Source organism: Toxorhynchites rutilus, chromosome 2 (assembly GCF_029784135.1).
Source record: "Toxorhynchites rutilus septentrionalis strain SRP chromosome 2, ASM2978413v1, whole genome shotgun sequence".
Classification (NCBI taxonomy): Eukaryota; Metazoa; Arthropoda; class Insecta; order Diptera; family Culicidae; genus Toxorhynchites; species Toxorhynchites rutilus.
In genome coordinates, this window is record NC_073745.1 from 327,422,179 (window position 1) to 327,444,521 (window position 22,343).

Below are 22,343 nucleotides of genomic sequence, written 5' to 3' on the forward strand. Positions count from 1 at the left end.
TAACGTTGAAGTATTCCTTTTTTTCTTGGAATAAGTCATATTTGAAATACAAAACTTTTCTTTCAAACTGTATGTAATGGAGTTCAAAGTTGTATATAATCAAATCATCTATAATCGAGTCCGATCTGTAACTTCAAGAACCAGGTTTTAAAGGATGAACACGAAATTATTGCGACACATTCAACAGGGCATAACTTTTTTACCATTGGGTAAAAATCAACCAAATTTTGCACACTTTCTCATTGATGTGTATTGTCTACATGCTGTCAAACTCAGAGTCGTGTTTTTCGATTCAACGAAAATGGATATGAACCAACGCGAGTCGAGAGAACAAATTCTTTTCAAACACCTGGAATTTCCTGACCTGTCGCACCGGCAGTTGGGAAAAATGTTGAACATTCACCATTCAACCGTCTCCAGAGTGTTGAAGCGGTTCCAGGAGCGGTTGACGTTGGACCACGGCAAAGGAGCTGGAAGAAAACAGGGACCGGAGAACAAAAAGACGGAGGGAAAGGTGAAGCGGATGATTAAAGCAAATCCCAACGTCTCAAGCCGTGATTTGGCTAAAAAGATCGCCATGTCGCAGAGCTACGTTCAGAATGCAAAGAAGAGAGCTGGACTAAATACATACAAGGTACAGAACTTCCCAAACCGCGATGAGCGGCAACAATCGACGGCTAAAACTTGGGCACGGAAGCTCTACGAGAAGATGCTGACAAAATATGGCTGCTGTGTGATGGACGACGAAACGTATATAAAAGCCGATTTTAAGCAAATTCCGGGGTTGGAGTTTTTCACCGGCAAGAGCAAGTTCGATGTGGACGACAAATTTAAGAAGAAGAAAATGTCGAAGTTCGCCTCCAAATATCTCGTTTGGCAGGCCATCTGCTCTTGCGGACTGAGAAGTGAGCCTTTCGTGACAAAGGGCACAGTAAATGGCGAGATCAAGAAATCTGAGTGCCTCGAGAAGCGTCTTTTGCCGTTCTTGCTGCAGCAGGACGAAGCTCCGCTATTTTGGCCAGATTTGGCATCATGCCACTATTCTTAAAGTGTCCTGGAGTGGTATGAGGCCAATTCTGTCCATTTTGTTCCAAAGGACATGAACCCGCCAAACTGTCCAGAGCTGCGCCCGGTGGAGCAGTACTGGGCAATAATGAAGCGGGAACTTCGGAAGAGCAAGAAGACAGTCAAAGACGAGAAGGACATGTTAAGAAAATGGAAAAAAAAAACTTAGAAACTGGTACCGGATGACACTGTAAAGACTTTGATGGAGGGCATCAAGCGAAAATGCGTTCAATTTTACACTCAAGGCTCCATCGATTAACTTTTCTATTGATTTTTGAAGTAAATATATGTATAAAACTACCTTAAAATTTTGGTTTGATTCTAAACATTATAAGAATATTGGCATGACATTTTCGGTGTCGCAATAATTTCGTGTTCGCTCTTTAGTTGAAAACCTGACTAAGCAAATCACCGTTACTCTCGTTGGTTTGCGCCTGCGACCTACGTTTTGCGAGAAAAGAGCATACAAACATTCGTTTAAAAATTGTGTTAGGTCATTTTATCATATTGCTCAAGAATCGGACTGTACATGTACCCTAATTTGTGAACTTTTGCTATATTTGCATGGAAATAGTGTGTTCAAATGTCTACTGTTCAGAATTTGAATCATGCGTCGAAACTTGATTCAAATACCAAACACTAATTAAATACTATCTTTGTTTCGGACTTTTCCCAGGTTAACTGGGTGCTAGAACCCGCGGCGATCCGTGTGTGCCGAACGAAATAAAAGAACGCGTTTAACTTCACAAACACTTATGATAATTCACACGGAATTTATTTCTGCTGCTGCTGCGTAGTGGATCACCGATGGTGATAAAAGAGAGGCTGAGCCTGATCTCAGTTCCCTATTCATAGGCTAAGCTATTTTCCCTTTCATTCTCTATGCGTAGTAAATGAGAACTAATCGTAACGCATACTGCGGTTCATCGTGAATTCAAAATTCGCCTTAACAATCTTATATGATGATTTCTGCATAAAAGATTTTTTTTCCATTAAATTATAGTAGATTTTTACCTTTCCTATCACTTAGCATGAAAACAGCAACCAAAATAGTTAATACAACAACCAAACCTGAAAAATTCACGATGTTTGTTTTTTACAGAATTTGCTAACGCAATTATTTTATTATTGGTTTTGACTGCCACTTTTCTGCAAATTAGTATTACAAATTAAAGGCAGTATCAAACCCTGTAAATGATGTTAAAATGTAGCCTGTAGCCCAAAGGATGTCGAGGTTTACATTATTCAATTATTTATAACATTAAAGTTTAGTAAATTTACAGTTAAAAGTGAAGTGTTCAAAATTTGAGACAAAACGGTACACTATTATATTAGTGGCTATGGCATGACTCATGGTTTAAATGTTCAAAAAGCTATATTTAGTTATAGGCATAGGTAGATGATTCATCCTACATACCTTCTTTTTTTTCACTTAAATTCTTTTTATTTTTCAATTTGGTTTACACTATAATATAATACTACATTTCAAGTGATCAACCTAAGGTTCTACATCTTTAAGTTGCAATGTCAAGTTCTGTAATGATTTTTATCATACGACGAATTTCATGCCAACTCGACTGGCCGTTGGCAGCACCATCTTAGCGGTGAAACGTTGTGGGTATAAAGACATGGGTCATTTAAGCAACTTTGCATAATTGAAATATTCGAAAAATAATTAGACTACTTTTTGGAAAAGGCCAATTTTTTTTTCTTAATTTTTTACAAAAATGTATAACTTAAAAACTGTGATACCTACAAAATAATTGTCAAAGGATAAATTGTAGGAAATTATTTAAATTTTCACAAAAAAAATACCAAAAATTTTTTGGAAAAAGATTTCGCTGACAAAAAAGTTATTTTGAAAATTAAAATTGATTTTTCTCAAAAACGTTTTTTTTAATTCCCAAACAATTACAATTTCCAACAAGTCATCCATACATCAGAAGATGGGCACTTTTAGGGAAATTTTTTTCGAACAACACCTTTTTCATGTTTTCTTTGAAAAAAATACAACTAACCCTAATTTTGTTTAAAGTCAAGATAGCGATATACTGTATTCGACAAAGTTTTAGATCTTGTTAAAATATAAACTTTTGTCCAATACATTGACTTTTTATATTTTATAGTTTTTGGAATATAAGTCATTTTTGTGTTAAGACTCCTGAAAAAAAAAAGTTTTGCTCGTAACATTTTTGTGTGTAAATTATCACGTTTGACTTGTTCTATAACATAAAAATGTTACGAAATAAACATTAATAGTATTTTTCAAAGAAAAAAAAAAGTTGATTGAAAAACTTTTTCCATGTAAATGTGCCCATCGTCCGATGTATGGAAAAACTGTTGGAAATTTTAAGGGCTATTTATATCTATTTTTTCAGAATTTTAAAAGCATATGTTTTTGAGAAAAATGAATTTTAATTTCCAAAATATGTTTTAAAATTAAGAAAAAAAAAAACATACAAATAAATCTATCAGACCTACAAAATTTCAGTCAAAGAATGGAATGTATGAAATTATTTTGGTTTTCATTAAAAATTACCAAAGAATTTTTTAAAAAGAAAAATATTTTGAAAATTGAAATTAATTTTTTACGAAAACATATGCTTTTAAAATTCTGAAAAAATAGATATAAATAGCCCTCAAAATTTCCAACAAGTTTTCCATACATCGGATGATGGGCACATTTACATGGAAAAAGGTTTTCGAACAACAACTTTTTAATTTTTTTTTTCTTCGAAAAAATACTATTAATGTTTAATTCGTAACATTTTTATGTATAAATTATCGTAATTTACATGCTCTGCTAACTTTTTTCTATTTAGAAACATGTCAAACGTGAGAATTCACACACAAATATGTTTCGAGCAAAACATTTTTTTTTTCAGGAGTCTTCATGCAAAAATGACTTATATTCCAAAAACTATAAAAGATAGAAAGTTTATGTCTTCGATAAAACTTTATGTTTTAACAAGATCTAAAACTTTGTCGAATACTGTATATCGCTATCTTGACTTTAAACAAAATTAGGGTTTCTTGTATTTTTTTTTCAAAGAAAACATGAAAAAGTTGTTGTTCGAATAACTTTTTCCTTGTCCATATATCGGAAGAAGGGCACTTTTAAGTGTCCATCTTCCGATATATGGACGACTTGTTGGAAATGATAAGGGCTACTTATATATATATATATATATATATATATATATATATATATATATATATATATATATATATATATATATATATATATATATATACGATTTATATATATATATATATATATATATATATATATATATATATATATATATATATTACGATTACGATACGTCGATTGCCTGATGCTAAACCAACAAGTAAGTCTAGATTTTGATAAGTTTATAAGTTACGAATAGTTGATTTTTCATGCAAAAAATTGAAAATGAATTGAAATAGTAGAGTTATCCCACAGGAAGAATTATTTGCTTGCAGATTCTTCAGCATTGCTTAATTGAATACATTTATTTTCAATTCTCGTTAATACTGATACCGATCCAATAGTAAGAATGAACTCATATCAATTTAGAACAGAACAACTATTATCACCGATTTTGCCCCCGCGAATCGATTAAATTCAAAACCCAACCTGGCGTGTCATCTGCATTTGAATTACCCGCAAATGGGCTTACTGTATGCCATGAATAGAATTTCACGTTCCCGAAGTGAATAGATCTAAATTTAGCTACCCACTATTTATTCAAAGTAGCACCTTTGGTGGATTCTCGATTGACTTCTGGAAAATATCTCCATCCCGAAAAAGAAACACTTCGAACTGATACCTCCATCCCCCAGCCCGGCCATAATCAACATATCGTTGAAATTCCAAAGGACACCAATTTGGGAGGGAGAACTTCTTCGTGAATAGACGACGTATCTTTTTTCTTATCAGCTTAGGATTCTTCCAGCCCGGCAACATGATAGTACTGAAACACACGACGCACCTTCATTCCATTTGAGTTCCTGTTGTTAGAGTGAATCTTGTTATCCCCACACGGCACCACCCCACCCACCGAGCAGACTTCCTCTTGCGAGTAGGTACATTTTCAGTCCCAATTTCATTTTCCCAGGAAGAACACTTCTCGCATGCTTAATTTTTCTTTTTTTTTTCGTTGCCTCGCTCTCACACCTCTCGCAGAACCTTCCTCCGATGACAATTGGGAAAAGGAAAAACTTTGTAACCTTCCGAAGCAGCCAAAGCAGCGCTCCCACTCTCCCATTCGTCACCCAATTTGGAAGGATCGATTTCGTCGCTCGAAGTGTTTTGCAGCTCACAACGCGACATCGGGACTCGTATTTTATCTCTTCATCGGAATATGACGTGTTTGGGAAAGGAAACGAATCTGGGTGACAGATAGCAGCAATATTGATGAGAAGCGAGCTCCACACAAAAAAAAGCATAACAGAAAAGAGAAGTTTCAAATTAATTCGACCACCGGAGCGGAACGAAAGCGGAACCTTTCCCACTTCTCGATTCGTTTCCAGCTTGATTTTGAGCTATGTGCGGCGGAATGATGATAGAAAACCATCGATACAACAATGGGGAAAAAATCTCGCGTTCATGCAATAATCAGGTATTGATTTCGAGGCTTCGTTTCATTGTTAATGATGTTGGCAGTAAATTGTGCTCCGATTATGTAAATCCGCCTGAATTTACAGCCCATCGACAGACCGACAGATGGTTGAAATGGCGATATCATAACTTGTTTTTCTCTCACAATTTTTATGAGTTTTTTTAGATATCGTACAGTTGAAACAAAAAGGACATTCGTTATTGAGTAGATATATTGCATTCCTTTGAATAATGCTAATAGAGAAAAATTATATTATCTTAATCTGAGATGTTTCCCAAATTCTATTCCCCATAGATCTTTGTTCATCCCCAGCGAATAACACTGCTCATATCATCCTATTTTCTCCCGAGTTCTGTTCGGCTAATTCAGCGGAAGCTGGAAGAAAAATTCCTTTGACGAAAGTAGCAGGAGGCCATCGTGGCTCGATGCGTTCCTCGCTTACAGACATAAATCGTCTCTCGCGTCTCTAAAACCCATCGAGCAAAAAACCCAAAAAAAGGAGAAGCGAGCTGAGGTCGTCAGAAGGCAGTGCTGCTTCGTACAAGTTATGGCTTGGAAATATTCGCCTCCAAAACCGGATGTTATTTACCACCGATGTGCGAGTCAGAACGGATTACACTGGAACACCGCGGGAGCAGAGGACGGGGCAGGATTAGGGGACGACCCCAAAAAAAAATGTGATATAAAATTCTGGTACATAAACCAAAAAAGAAAACACCCACGGACGAGTGATGAAGAAAAGTTCCGAGCCGAGTTTTAGACGGAAGGATAATTTAAATTGCAAAGTGAGCCTCAATCACATTATGCGTGAGGAAGGTAGAGAGATAAAAAAGAGATTTATTCTCATTTTATCTATCGCGCCGCGTTTGATTTACTAGATCTAAATCTAAAAACGAAGAAATGCTTCTTTAAACGTTTCTACACAGTTTCGATCAAAAGTGCAAGACTGCGTTTTATATGCTTATCAGTTTGAGAGAGATTTTTGGAGTATTCTAGTTCCCTCATTTTATCTGGTGTGGATGTTTTTCTGAGTTTCTTGTCGTGATCAAACAGACTGGTATGAATCAAAAAACAAATGAAAATTGTTAACCTGAGCTTTGATTTCTGCATCTCTTCCTCACTGCGACAAAGGCTATTCGAGCCCAAGTAAAGGGTGTGTCACATTAAATTGCATCACGGAAAAAACGCTGTAGAAATTCGCCCAGTAGACCGATCCTTTTGAAAATTTTAGACTGTAAAAAACACAAGTTAGCAACTTTTGACATTTTCTTTTTATTCATACTTCGAGCCCAAGCCCGTATGCTCGCACCTTTCTCTTTACCCCGTCCATAAGGTTCTGTACAACGTCAGGTTGTAGTTTTTTTTGTACAGAAATCCATTTTCTCTTGAAGTCCGCCTCCGATTTGACAACTTTTGGGTTCTTCCGGAGGGCCTGCTTCATAATCACCCAATATTTCTCTATTGGGCGAAGCTCCGGCGCGTTGGGCGGGTTCATTTCCTTTGGCACGAAGGTGACCCCGTTGGCTTCGTACCACTCCAACACGTCCTTTGAATAGTGGCACGAAGCGAGATCCGGCCAGAAGATGGTCGGGCCCTCGTGCTGCTTCAATAGAGGTAGTAAGCGCTTCTGTAGGCACTCCTTAAGGTAAACCTGCCCGTTTACCGTGCCGGTCATCACGAAGGGGGCGCTCTGCTTTCAGCAAGAGCAGATCGCTTGCCACACCATGTACTTTTTGGCAAACTTGGATAGTTTCTGCTTGCGAATCTCCTCAGGAACGCTGAATTTGTCCTCTGCGGAGAAGAACAACAGGCCCGGCAGCTGACGAAAGTCCGCTTTGACGTAGGTTTCGTCGTCCATTACCAGGCAATGCGGCTTTGTCAGCATTTCGGTGTACAGCTTCCGGGCTCGCGTCTTCCCCACCATGTTTTGCCTTTCGTCGCGGTTAGGAGCCTTCTGAACCTTGTATGTACGCAGGCCCTCCCGCTGCTTGGTCCGCTGGACGAATGAACTTGACAAATTCAGCTTATTGGCGACATCCCGGACCGAACTTCTCCGATCACGTCTAAACTGCTTAACTACGCGCTTGTGATCTTTGTCACTGACGGAGCATCCATTTTTGCCGTTCTTCACCTTCCGGTCGATGGTTAGGTTCTCGAAGTATCGTTTTAGTACTCTGCTGACCGTGGATTGGACGATTCCCAGCATCTTACCGATGTCCCGATGTGACAACTCCGGATTCTCGAAATGAGTGCACAGGATTAATTCACGACGCTCTTTTTCTTTCGACGACATTTTTCCAAATTTACGAAAAATTGACAGTGAAGCATGGCCAACGTCATCTATACACTCTTATCTGATTATAAGCGAAAGCTGAAGATATAATTCCTAAAAATTAAATTTCTACAGCGTTTTTTCCGTGATGCAATTTGATGTGACACACCCTTTAGATGCAATAATTACTTCAGAAAGAATGAAACGTGAATAATTTGCAGTACATCTCCGCTACAATATCGAAATTGTATGAATCCGAAATATCAGAAATAATCCGAAAGCAAAACATCCTCTTGTCAGAATACACTCGACAAAGGAATTATAAAAACAGAGAGCGAAACCTAAATTTTTAAACGATGTTTGAAATGATTTAACTTCGTGAAAAATGAACACATCGACACATACAACATATTGTTCATGTTCATTTTTTTTTTCATAATTTCATTAAAGTAGGTATGAGTCCGTTTTTTTTTCTAGACAAAACTGTCTTCGACAAAGTTGTTACATATGATAGGGCGCTCATTTTCATGTTGCAAAAAATATGGGGAAACCAAAATTTGCGATGAAATAAAAATCTAACTTTCTTATCTCTATACATAGAAGTAAACATAGTTCAACAATGTAGTAGTCCCAGTTATTTGAGACATCTTTGTAGAACAAAGTTTTTCTATATCTCTTGAAATAACCAATATAGTGCCTTTTTTCTAAGTTGCGTTAGGGTCACCATGAAAAAAAACTGTTTTTTGCTCTAACTTTTATATTTCAAATTCTACATACAAACTGTCTTCGAAAGACTTTTAGAACATACTAATACAAATATTATGCGATGCAGAACTTGCCAATATCTCAACTTCACTCAAAGTTATTGAAATTTCTTCCCAAAAAATTCGCTCTCTTCAATTGCTTGATCGGAATGGTTTCTAAAGTACCAAGCTCTAGAAGCCAAACTAAAAGGTTTGATTAAAGCAAAAAAGCGTGGATATTGGCGGAAGTTCGTCAATGGTTTGTCAAGGGAGACCGCTATGAGCACTCTTTGGAATACGGCTAGGAAAATGCGTGGCTGGAACCATACAAACGAAAGTGAGGAATACTCTGACCGTTGGATTTTTAACTTTGCAAGGAAGGTTTGCCCCGACACCGTTCCTGCACAAAACGTCGTACGCGACATTCCGCTCCAATGCGATTATGAGAATTTTTCGACGGTAGAATTCTCAATTGCCCTCCTCTCATGTAACAATTCAGCTCCGGGGTCGGACAAGATTAAATTCAACTTGTTGAAGAATCTTCCCGACTTGGCAAAACAGCGTTTGCTGAACTTGTTCAACAAGTTTCTGGAGCTGAATATTGTCCCGCATGACTGGAGACAAGTGAGAGTGATAGCCATACGGAAACCCAACAAGCCGGCAAGCGATCACAACTCGTATAGGCCGATTGCAATGTTATCCTGTATTCGTAAATTGTTAGAGAAAATGATTCTACTTCGTTTGGACAAGTGGGTCGAAACGAACAATTTGCTGTCAAATACGCAGTTTGGCTTCCGCCGAGGTAAAGGGACGAATGATTGTCTCGCGCTGCTATCTTCTGAAATCCAAATCGCATTTGCTCGCAAAGAACAAATGGCTTCCGTTTTTCTCGATATCAAAGGGGCATTTGATTCAGTTTCCATGGAAATTCTCTCAGAGAAGCTTCATAATCGTGGACTTTCACCAATTCTGAATAATTTCCTGTACAATTTACTGTCAGAAAAGCACATGTTTTTCAATCATGGCAGCTTGAAATCTTCTCGATACAGTTTTATGGGCCTACCACAAGGCTCCTGCCTAAGCCCCCTCTTGTACAGTTTTTACGTCAATGATATGGATGATTGTCTAACTAGAGACTGCACGCTGAGACAACTTGCAGACGATGGAGTTATTTCCATCACGGGTACTAATCCCGTCGTTCTGCAAATGTCGTTGCAAGATACACTGAACAATATGTTCACGTGGGCCCTCAAGCTGGGTATCGAATTCTCTACGGAGAAAACTGAAATGGTCGTTTTTTCTAGGAAGCACGAACCCGCCCAATTCCAGCTTCACCTATCCGGCAAAACGATCCAACACTCTATGTTTTTCAAATACCTGGGTGTATATTTTGATTCTAAGTGTACCTGGGGGAGACACATTGCGTATTTGAAACAGAAATGCCAGCAAAGAATCAATTTTCTCCAAACAATAACCGGAACATGGTGGGGTGCCCATCCAGGAGACCTCATTCAGTTGTACAAAACAGCGATATTATCAGTGTTAGAATATGGCAGTTTTTGCTTCCGATCAGCTGCCAGGATTCATATTCTCAAGCTGGAGAGGATACAATATCGTTGCTTGCGTATAGCCATGGGGTGTTTGCATTCGACACATACGATGAGTCTCGAAGTTTTGGCAGGAGTACCCCCGCTTACTCTTCGGTTCACAGAATTATCCTACAGATTTCTCATCCGTTGCAAGATCATGAATCCATTGGTGATTGATAACTTCGAAAATCTACTCCAACTGACTCCTCAGTCAAGTTTTATGTCTTTATACCATGAGTACCTTACCCACGACGTGCACCCTTCACCAGGCATCTCCAACCAAGTTTGCTTCCCATACTTTTGCAATTCCTCTGTCATTTTTGATCTGTCCATGCGACAAAAAATCCATGGAATCCCAGATCATCTACGCTCCGATTCTATTCCGCCGATATTTTCGGCAGAATATGGGAAAGTTAGATCTGATAAAATGTTCTTTACTGACGGTTCATTCATAAACGGGTCCACTGGCTTTGGCATCTTCAACGAAAATTCCAGTGCCTCTTTCAAACTCAAAGATCCTTGTTCCGTGTATGTTGCTGAACTGGGTGCGATATACTACGCACTGTGGATCATTGAAACATTGCCCATCGACCACCATTTTATTTTTTCAGACAGTCTCAGCTCAATAGAGGCAATCCGCTCAATGAAAGTTGATAAACGCTCATCTTATTTCCTAACAAGAATAAGACAACTATTAAGTGTTTTGGTCGAAAAATTATTCAAGATTACCTTAGCATGGGTTCCCTCTCATTGTTCGATTCCGGGGAATGAGAAAGCGGACTCGCTAGCTAAGGTGGGCGCTTTAGAAGGCACTCTTTTTGAAAGGCAAATTGCTTATAATGAATTTTTCCACATTCCTCGTCAGTACACGCTCGAAAGTTGGCAGCGCATGTGGAGTGAAGATGAGTTCGGTCGTTGGTTACACACGATTATCCCTAAGGTCTCGACGAGTGCATGGTTCAAGGGATTGAATGTAGGTCGTGATTTCATTCGCGTGATATCTCGGCTTATGTCCAATCACTACAACCTAAACACGCATCCCTATCGCATTGGGCTCGCAGCAAACAATCTTTGTGATTGTGGCGATGGCTACCACGACATCGAGCATGTTGTCTGGTCGTGTATCCGGTTCCATGCTGCTCGCTCTCAGCTCTCTAGAGCACTGAGAGCACAAGGCAGACAATCGGATATCCCCGTCCGGGATATCTTAGGTAGCCGGGATCCTGATCTTCTGCTTCATCTATACCAGTTCCTCAGAAACGCCGATGTCAACGTTTAATGATGTTTCCTTCGTTGTGCCCCCGTTTCATATCCCTCCTATCCGATTGATAAACTTTTACTTAGTCGCGGCAATACATACACACACTCTTTACAGATGCACGGGCCGAAGGTTGTGCAGTCCACTGATCATTCAACAAGAGCCAAAGGTTGTACCGCTCATGACAACTCTACACGAGCTGATGATTGCGCCGGCTAGTGACCATTCTATCCTGGATTCCTCGAGGCGAGAAAGACGCACCACGCTATATATACAGACTAGGGGGGCGTTGCTGATTAATGGTCGGCTGCATCCCAATAGGAAGAATCCCGTGTCGGGCACACGTACAGAGCATCGAAGACTGCAACATACCAATTATGAGAACACTTGTAATACTAACCTCGAGCCAACCGCGAGTAATCGGTTACATATTACTAACATAGTTGTAAGACAAAAATTGTCAAAATATTGGACTCCCGGCCCCGTCAGGCTAACGCCACATGTGCCTTAATAAAATATATATTTTGGAAAAAAAAAAAAAGAAAATTACATTTTTTTATTTCATCGACAATTTTGGTCACCTATTTTTTGCAACATGAAAATGAGCGCAGGGAGGCGTTTTTTTTGTTTTTTAGTTATGATTTTTCAAAGTTACCCGATGGTTCAAAAAATCATTTTTCTTTTTTTCACAAAAATGATTTTTTTTTAAATTATCACTTTTGAACTACTGGACCGATTCAGATGATTGACATATCAAATTAAAGCTCACTAGCTAGCCTTTCTTGAAAAAATAACACACTAGCCAATTAATTGGATTATAGTGACATACATCCAGTCTAGTCGCATAGAAATGTTGAACGAAAACTGAAAACATGTTAACTTTGAAAAATCATAACTTAAAAACGAAAAATTACACCTCTCTGGTATTCGGATATGTTATGTAAAAAAAACCTCAGCTTCCAGGAAAAATATAAAAAAATGACGCTCTTGGTCCCGAAACGATGTTAGCTATAGAAAACAAATATAATCAATAATTACGAAAACAAAATCCATTTATAATCAGAGTGTAATATTTTTTCAATTGGCTTTAATTCAATATGTCGATCATCTGAGTCGGTTCAATAGATCAAAAGTTATGATTTTTTGTAGTGGGAAAAATGGGAAAAAATTATTTTCGGACCATCGGTTATCCCTGAAAAATAATTACTCAAAACGAAAAAAACGCCCCCTGGTTTTAAGATATGTTATGTGAAAAATTCTCAGCTTTCCAGAAAGAATATAAAAAAATATAGCGCCTTTGGTCCCGAGACCATGAAAACTATGAAAAAACAAATACATTCATTAATAATGAAACCAAAATTGAAATGTTGTGCAACTCTGGTATTTTTGGAAAAAGATCAGCTAATTGGCTTTAATTTGATATGTCGATCATTCAAATCGGTTCAGTAGTTCAAAAGTTATGAATTTTTGAAAAAAGTATTTTATTGAAAAAAGTGGAAAATTTTGATTTTTCGGACCACTCTAAAATGGAAATTGTCACCCTAACAAAAAAAATAAAAAAATACGGGTCTAATGGTTTGCGACAAAGAACACAATTTCCACTTCCCACGAAAATCTGAGAACCACTATATCGGTTTGACATGGAATGGCTGTAGGTCCTACAGGAACATACTAGGAATCGAATGAAATCCGAATTTAAAAAATTTAATTAGTTAGCAAAAAAAGTGTGCTAATCCACAAAAACTTTGAAAATACAGGAAGTAATAGATGTTTTATTACTTCCCGATATTTTAGTTCACTACATCTACACACACCAATATAAAAAAAAGTTCTTAAAATGTACAAATTCGAGAATACGCATGTACCAGTGCAAGTCGGAAAAAACAGGAAGTGGGTTATATCTATGGTATAACCGCAAGGGTGACGTAGGACTATCGTTGATTTAGTGATCATTTGTTCGAAGTTGAATCTGAACCCATTCTGAATGAATGAATAAATGAATATTTGGGGGACTTCGAAAACGAGAGTGTTACGTTGGAGGCACAAGGTTTTATGCATCCAATATTGGATACGAAAATATTCTACTGATGGGGAAGAATAATCTTCAGAAGCTTTCCTGCTAACTGCACTTGATTGACGAATCATAAAACCAAATGTATTTGGTCGCAGTGTTATATGGATAGAAAACATTAAAATAAACTCTTTCGCTGGAATGTTTTTCTTCAATTCCCAGGGGAACAGGCAAATTATTTTTCAACAACGATAACATCTTGGCAACCGAATGAAAATAGTTCCGCGCATGTATGTGTGTGTGTGTGGTGGCTGCTCCTATGTCTCAAGCGGAACCGTTTGTGGCATCACTCTCCTCCTGATGGATTCCCTTCTGGCCTAAGGTACACAAACAGGCTCTTGGTGACATCGTTCATCTGCGCTTTCATGATAAACGAAGTTAGCTTCACCACAACAGCGACAACATGCTCCAATCGCTGTTCAATTATAACAGAGTGGATTTCCGAGCGACGCTCGCTTATATACCGATTGGTGATTTCAATAGCCTATTTTGAAAGCAATTTTAAGGCTATTGAAACAAGTTTTTGGATGAAAAAGTAACAAGTATATAACGCGTAGACATTTTATCTTTCGAATGAAGTGTTTATCATACTATTTCGTTCGATTGTTTAGGAGCTATTAACGCTCAAAATCTCGGTCTCCGGCGTAACGCTTTCGTTTTCGAAACTTTGATTTTACACCCCGGTATAGAAATGAAAGACATAGTCCTAAGTCGAAAATGGAAAAAATACGATTTTTTATTTCTTCCCGGCATTGTTGTCCACTACACCCACACACATGAAGAAAAAATATGTGCGTAAAATATTCGAACACCTGAAATTTGTAGCTTCAAAATGATGTATATCCCATCGATATGCATTGATTTTTCACGAATTTACAACATGTCAAAAATCACTCAAAATTTCCGACATCGCACTCTTTTCCTCTATTTTTTTTGTCGAGTGTAGATTGTAAAAAAAATAAAAATCGCTGTATGCTATGGAACTATGGCACAGGTCTTGCTGGTTATTTGATATATCTGCTCCGACTAATCTTACCAGTGACACCTTATCTTCTTTCACAAAATGATCAGTCATGGTCAATCACTCCAATTTTCTTCCAGAATCGCTTGATGTAAAATTTTCCCACTGTAACAAAAAAACGGCATCCCCCAGAATCATTTTTTAAGAGCGACTCTGACGTTCGATCTTAAGCAACAAGGAAAATTGTTATAGAATGGTCTTGTTTCTAGTTTTGGTCTGTATAATACGAGATAACTGGTTTTGAATATCAGAGCAGTCAATGATGACTAGTTAACTAGTGGAGGAGAAATGATGCGCTCTTGCTCAGCGTGATAAAATCGAAACGATAAACAAAATCAGCAAATTACTATCACTAAAAATGGGTCTGTCAAATAACCGTATAAGAACAAATGATAAAATCATTCAAAATTGATTACAATTTCAGAAGAGTGTAGTGTTAATTTTTACCGAAAAATTCTAAATGATTCTGTAAGAAACTGTCTTCGAGACAGTCTGGACAGTCTGAAGTTGGCATCAAGCTTTATGCAGTGGGAGCATTGTAACCAACTATTTTTCACCGAAGTGCAATGCCGACACAGCTAACGCCAGCTCAGAACTTTCGCTATGATTGATGGAGCAATGGAAAAAGAATGGTCGTCCTGGTTTCCAGTTTTCATATAATCCACACCCAAAGCAAAACTTTTAGGTCTAAGCTGTCTGTTCAATTTGATAGATGTCCATACCGTAAACGATATGTATTTTGGTTGAAAAAAATCGAACCGAATTTTAAGATATGGTTTTTTTAACTGCCTATAAAACTCAAGATGTCAGAAAAAGGTCTTGATTCATAATTATTTGAATGACAGAATGCATTTAATTCTTCAAGTGAATTCCACATTAAACTTTTTCAAATGTGTCTAAAAATCTTATCAAAAAAACATCTAACAAAGATGAATTGTCAAAATCCCATGATTCACCTGTCATTCTACGGCGAAATTTACCCATCAGACATTCCATTAAAATGCACTCTCAGAGGAGACCGGCAATCTGAATCACACTTAATCACAATTTCAAAGCTCGTATCATTATCCGGAGCGTGCAATCAGACAATTTAGTCATACGCACAAAACCTACCTACTCTCGATTATCTCTCCTCACGAACAGAATTGCTGCCAAATTGCTGACGAAACCCCAACGCATCATTAGCACTCGTACATGCAACACAAGGATATTGATCAGTTCGCTCCGTGCAAAGTACCTCTTTTGGCGAAAGCAAAAGCGCAAATTTAGCACGTTCACATGTTTCTATTCTCGCTATTCATCTCTTTATATACACCCACACCCGCACTGCATTTATCCAGAGTATTATACAATGCGGTGAATAAACTCATCCGTGACCTCCTTGCTGCTCTCCGGGGGAAATAGTTCCGGTGTGGAGCGTAGAACAAAACGGAAAACACGCGGATTATTCAACATCCATCATCTCATCTGACCGCACAAACATCGCGCACTCATTCGCGTGTAGTTCTGCAATTACTGTCCTTCTATTTGTATGTTGATTTTTCTCGTTTTTCCACCCCCCGGACTATTTGCTTCACAGTCGCTTATTCCCCCCGGCGTTGGACACTGAATCGGACGTCACTTTGTCGCGTCATACATTTGGTTTTTCTTCCTTTCGTATCCTACTGTCAGGAACGAATGCTTTCAGCAGCAGAAGATAATCCTTTTCGGGAATGTCATCCTGAATGGTTCTTCTCGCACTGCTCCAATCGATATTCACAAACCGAACCGAACACACACACAGAACATCACCACTCTTCTTAATCTCGACCGATTGTCAGTTGTCTGTTGTTTGACATTCGCCTAATCGAATCGAATCTTTACTGTCGCTATTTTTGTGTATCCTTTCGCAAAGCACAAGCACACACAATATGTATTGGATTTTACGGCCCCATATACATTTGGTCCAGTCGTTCCACCAGGAAAGCACCAGCATCGAGCTTCGTCCCGCAACATTCGGAATCCGCCGCGCTACAGACGATGACGGCTCAGGAACAACCAACTGAGAGCCAGGCAGCCAGGAGGATGTGTCCTCAGCATCATGCTTCTTAGCGCTGTTTTCGGCACCTCTCCGCGTGTGGCCGTATTTTCTGTCTTCGATGGATGTGGCTGCTGCTGCTGCTGGATGGTGGATGTGTCCTGAGAGCGCGAGTGAGTATTCTCCGCCACACGACGGGGTTTCGGCTCTGAGCGAAAAGAAAGGATAAAATCGGAGAGATGGCGTGAGAATGATGATTATGACGATGATGATGACGACGACGACGACGAAGGCGATGACACTTGCTGCCGACGGTGAGCATAAACGGCGGATAAACGGCGAGAATATATCTGTCCCCAAACGTGTTGAGTTTTTGTTATTGGTACAGGATGAACATTGGGGAGCTTTCCGTCGGGAAGCTTTTTGGATGATGATCTCAGCGAATGAGTGGGATTTGTAGGGTATGTTGCAAAGGGTAATAAAATTCATACGATGTTTCAATTGTCGAAGAATTGGTTCCGAGTAGTTCAGAATAAATGATATGTTTGTACTTTCAGAAAGTTCATTAAGGGGGGAAATACGTATGAGTCAAGTATGGGGCCAAGAAGATTGATTCTACGAAGGTGTCAAAATAGTATTATACAGCGATGGAACTGCTGACCAATCAGTAAGTTACAGTAATCATTGATTTTTATGTACCTAAATTTAAAAACGACTACACTACCTGGAAAAATATTATTTTGAACATATTTCCCAGTTAGCATATTTGATAGCTCGAAACCGCTCTATCAATCGTACTGAAACATTGTACACATTTTTCAATTATGTTACTTTTTATGTAGGAGAAGACGGAGTAAGACTGCCCCCTAAGAAAACCAATTTTCAGTTAAACGTCCTTTAGGATTTCCCCCTATTTGTTGTGCTACATATCATTGAGTATATAACAATCTACTACCAAAAATGTGTAACTGTTGATTGTATAACTTACTCGTCGTTTTTTCATCAATTTTTGAAATGAAAAAAAAACACTTCTTATTTTGCTGGCGGGGTAAGAAGGGTAACCTGCGGGGTAGACGGAACGATATGATTTTCAAACAGTTTAGTCTAGTAAAAATAACAGGAATAGTGTTGTCTAAGGTACTAAATGTTTAGGGGTGTTCATAAACTACACACAAACTTCTGATAGGCTATCTATATTCCATGTGCAGAGTTTTGTGAAAAATTTACCAAATTATCGGATGATTATCTACGTGGGTCTAAAATCTCCCAAAATCTATTCACGTGAAGTATTAATGACCCCGAAGTAGGTATTTCTGGTTCCGATTCGATATATTGATATCACAACGTGTGGCGCTTTTACCCCGTCGAAAATGGTCCGTCTTCCCCCCAGAGCATCTTTTGCATTGTTTTGCACATTACACGCATTTTATATTATACTAGATGACCCGGCAAACTTCGCCCCATTCAAAATTTATTTTTTGTTATCAATACCTCCAAACATTCACGTTTCCTTACTTACGATCATGGGTCCAATCGCAGAACTGTTCATTGATTCATCTTCCAATTGACCCTTCACAATTTACTTTTAATATAAATTTCCTACCAAAACTCATCATTATAACATCAGATTATTTTTAGACACAATTCTCGTTCAAGATGTTTATTCACTTGCAAATAACATGTTTCTCCGTTACATCAAATAAATGTTTGATACTGAAAATAATAAAGAACAAACATAGCCCTAAACAATTACTTCCTCGAGTTTTTCTCTCATCAACACATTCGCCGATCCATTTTTATTTATATGGATAGAAGAAGATATAGGAGTGCGTTTTATCACATTGAAATCCATTTCCACTTTCGAACAAAAATCAATTTCGTTGGCGCAAACATCAAATAGACTAACAATACTTGTCACTAAGTAATTATAGAACATACGGGAATTGGATTTTCCGAATTTCCCCATTTTCCTTCAGAGTTTTCCGAAAATTTTAAATTGTCATGTTTGGTTGAATTATGTGTAATATCTTTATGGGACCCCCTCTCCATTCCACAGGAGGGAGGGGTGTCATATCACCATAGAAACATTTATCGTACCCAAAAACCCTCACATCCCAAATTTGGCTCCATTTGCTTGATTAGTTCTCGAGTTATGCAGAAGTTTGTGTTTAATTTACATGACAGCCCCTCTTAGAGAGAGGGGAGGAGTGTCTATCCAACATAGAAAAATGTATTGCACTCTAAAACCTCCACATGCCAAATCTGGGTTCGTTTGCTTAATTAATTCTCGAGTTATAAAGAAATTTGTGTTTCATTTGTATGGCAGCCCCCCCTTAGAGAGGGGGGAGGAGTGTCTATCCAACATAAAAACATTTATTGCGCCCTAAAACGTCCACACGCCGAATTTGGGTTCATTTGCTTGATTAACTCTAGAGTTATACTGAAATTTGTGTTTCATATGTATGGCTGCTGTATTCGACATAGAAACATTTATTGCACCCTTAATCTACTGAAGGCCTGGGATACTGGCAACTAACGGAATATGCAGTTTTTGCTGGAGAAACCTTTATTTCGGTTACCTTGAACATAAGATCGCTTGCAACCGCAATAGACGAAAACTTTGTTTTGTTTACAATTTTGATTTTTCGTGCGCTCAAGTGTTGCAAATAACAAAAATATGCTATTAATGCCTCTTGCGTAGCATATTTGCCAAAATACTGAGGATTTCTTATAAAACTAGAAATGGTTCGTCTTACCCCGTCTTCCCCTAACCTTTTTTTTTTAAATGGAAAAAAAATATTTTTCACAAGCCAACTATTATTTATCATCATTTTTACCCAAATTCAAATTTGAGTTGTTTTTTTTAAATAGATTAACCCATGATATCTTTATTTTTGTTTACATTACGTTCATCTACAAAAAATAACATTAATGATTGTTTATTAAATGGTTTGTCATGGTTTTCAGATGAATATAACAGGAGCCACAAGTCCCGCCAATCAACAACTTTCACTGTGTTATTTCCAGATAGTAAATAAATCGACCATTTTTTAATCTACGCCATGTTTCAAAAATATTGATAGAGTTATTGTTTAAGCAAATAATAAAAATCAAGTAAAATTCACGCATTTATATGCATACAGCTGGATAAAACCAAAGAATGAAGCAATGGATAATGAACACATGTAAGGTAGCCGAACCAACCAAATGAATATGTTTATGTTAACCCAAAGAAATACATTGAATGAAGCCGAATTCACAATTTATTATATCGGGATGTATGAATTTTATCTGCTTAGCAAGAAACGACCCTGGCTCTGCCGTAATTTCGCAAAGTGACGAAAGCGCCAGAGGGAAGAATTTTCAGTACGAGACTTTTTGTAAAATTGCATGTATAATCAGCATACGCGTACATTACGAAAATCTGATCTGTACAAAATGTGTACTGTTGAATCTGCCATCGGCTTGATTTTTGAAAAAAAAAGCTGTTTTATTTAAGCTATGCCACCAACGCCGGTTTGTTGTAGAAACGGCAAATTTATATCACTGTTTCCACAACTGATTGGCGTTCATCCATCAATGTATGCGAGAATCTATTTCCAATTATTTTCGCCAACATGCCGCCGTTGAGCGAAGCATGAGGAAGCAACAGGGAGAAGAATCCACGCATTTTTCCGACTTTGCAGCATGCGTCGAGTAGGTTAACGTAGTTGGGAACCCGAGTGTATAATTTTGGACAGCACCGATTTTTCGAATTTAAAATGCAATTGAAACCATCCATATTAAATAAGATAATGCCGTCCGAAATTATCCGATGTAAAACAGATAAAGTTTACGCGAGGATGTTTTGAGTTTTGTTACAATATGCGTTTTGATGGAGCATTGATGAGAGTGCAGCTGTTTACCAAATCCGACATTTACCCTTCAATCAATTGAGCAGGCGAGAAAAGTTAACATCGTCAAGAAGCTTTGTCCCTTGATGCATGAAAAAAAGACACTACATATTAGGGAATCCTTGTAATCAACAATTAAATTGTTGAGTTTGAACTTTTTAGTTCTAATCTTTATGTGCTATATGTGAGAACAACAATACACTTCAATCTAGGATAATTTTTTTTCATTGAAATTAGTTTGATTTTATGGATTTGAAGTTCATGATTTTATGGGCTTCTTAGTACATGATTTGTAGTTCTAAAACAAAATAGTTATAATAAAATTAGCATTGCATGGGGATGGACTGTTTTTGATTAAAATATTTGGCATAACGAGCTTTTCGGAAAAGTGTTTTTTTTTTACAAGAAAGAAGGCATGTGACTTTTATTATGCTAGACGTTCATTACGGAAGATGTTGATAAGTGGAATTTGTTGCTGTCCCTACTCGTTCACCCTACGCTATCAGAACAGATAAAAAAAATCACATCGCATCACAATCAAATTACATCACATCATAGGGAAAATCATCACAGTTGAAATGGAGCTTGCGTCAAACCGTCCTCAAGCTTTTACGGGGTCATTTTTCCACATTTCTGTAAAACTTTACAGTTGTTTGAAAGGATTTAGTATTCTTTATCGATCTAGAACAAAAAACGTGAAATGTTGGTACTTGCGTCACTTTGCGAGATCACGGCAGAGCTGTTATCCTACAAAAAGTTGAAACCAAGCCGCTATACAAAATTATAAGGCATCGCACCCCTTGCTCGGTCGTCATTCTGAGAACAGAAGAGTAATCGTAAAAATCGAAATAGAGAAACGATTCTACACACACAATTTCAAAATAAAGCATGTTTAGATTTTGACGTAGAACTACGTCTTTCATAAAGGGTGCCAAATCAGAAAACAGGTCACGTTTTTATGAAATAAAGTTAACGTTAATAACTGTTTTTGCCGCGAACGGATTTTGACCATTTACATACCAAACGAATCGGAAATTCTCTAAGATTTGTTTGAAGAGCTACACATTACAATCCCATTGTCTGTATAAGGTTTAAATTGCTTTCCCACTTCCTCATACATTTGTTATGTCCATTTGTGTGCTTTCCCGAACAGAGCTGTCAATAACGAGCAACTAGTGTAAAGGTAACGAATTCCTGCTGATTAGAGGCGAATGAACTGAAAAGTTTAAACCCTCTTAAAGCCAAAAAGAAGAAGAACAAGAATTCCTGCTGAGGCAAATATTCAGTCTTTTTCCAAGCAGTTAACATTGTTTGTTTTCTGTCATCAATGCATTGAACTGACGCTATTGTGAAGCAGGTGTTAAGGTTGTGCACCAAAAAATTATTTGGGGAATACCAAGTTATACAATAAGTTATATTAGGTAATTAATTTATTTGGGTGCCAGTCGCAAGACTGCTTTCAACTAGGATTTCATTTGCGCTAATTTTGATCATAATGAAGCAGTGCTACACTTTTCGAGATTGTTGTGATTAACAGATAGAGTTTATTTCGATTTAGTCACCAAGAAAGTAAATGTCGTTCTAAAATTTTGTATGTGATTTGGTTTCGCTTACCAATAGCAAAACTTTCTCCACTAAGGATGACAGCTGCGCTTATCTCGAGCATGTATTGTTCTGCGAGCACAAGAATGAATCATCAAACAATTGTCGCCAAATGATTCTACAATAAAAAAAAACATTTCAGGGCGACCAAACCGGTTGAATGGTTATTTCAAAATTTTTGTAGTATTATAAAACAATATCCGCA

General features: G+C 37.8%; 1 protein-coding gene across 1 annotated transcript in view; it reads right to left on the minus strand.

Moving 5' to 3' along the window:
- LOC129771902 (uncharacterized) overlaps window positions 1–22,343 on the minus strand; it is a 473,701-nt gene that overhangs the window by 439,435 nt on the left and 11,923 nt on the right. The gene's annotated exons all lie outside the window — the stretch shown is intronic.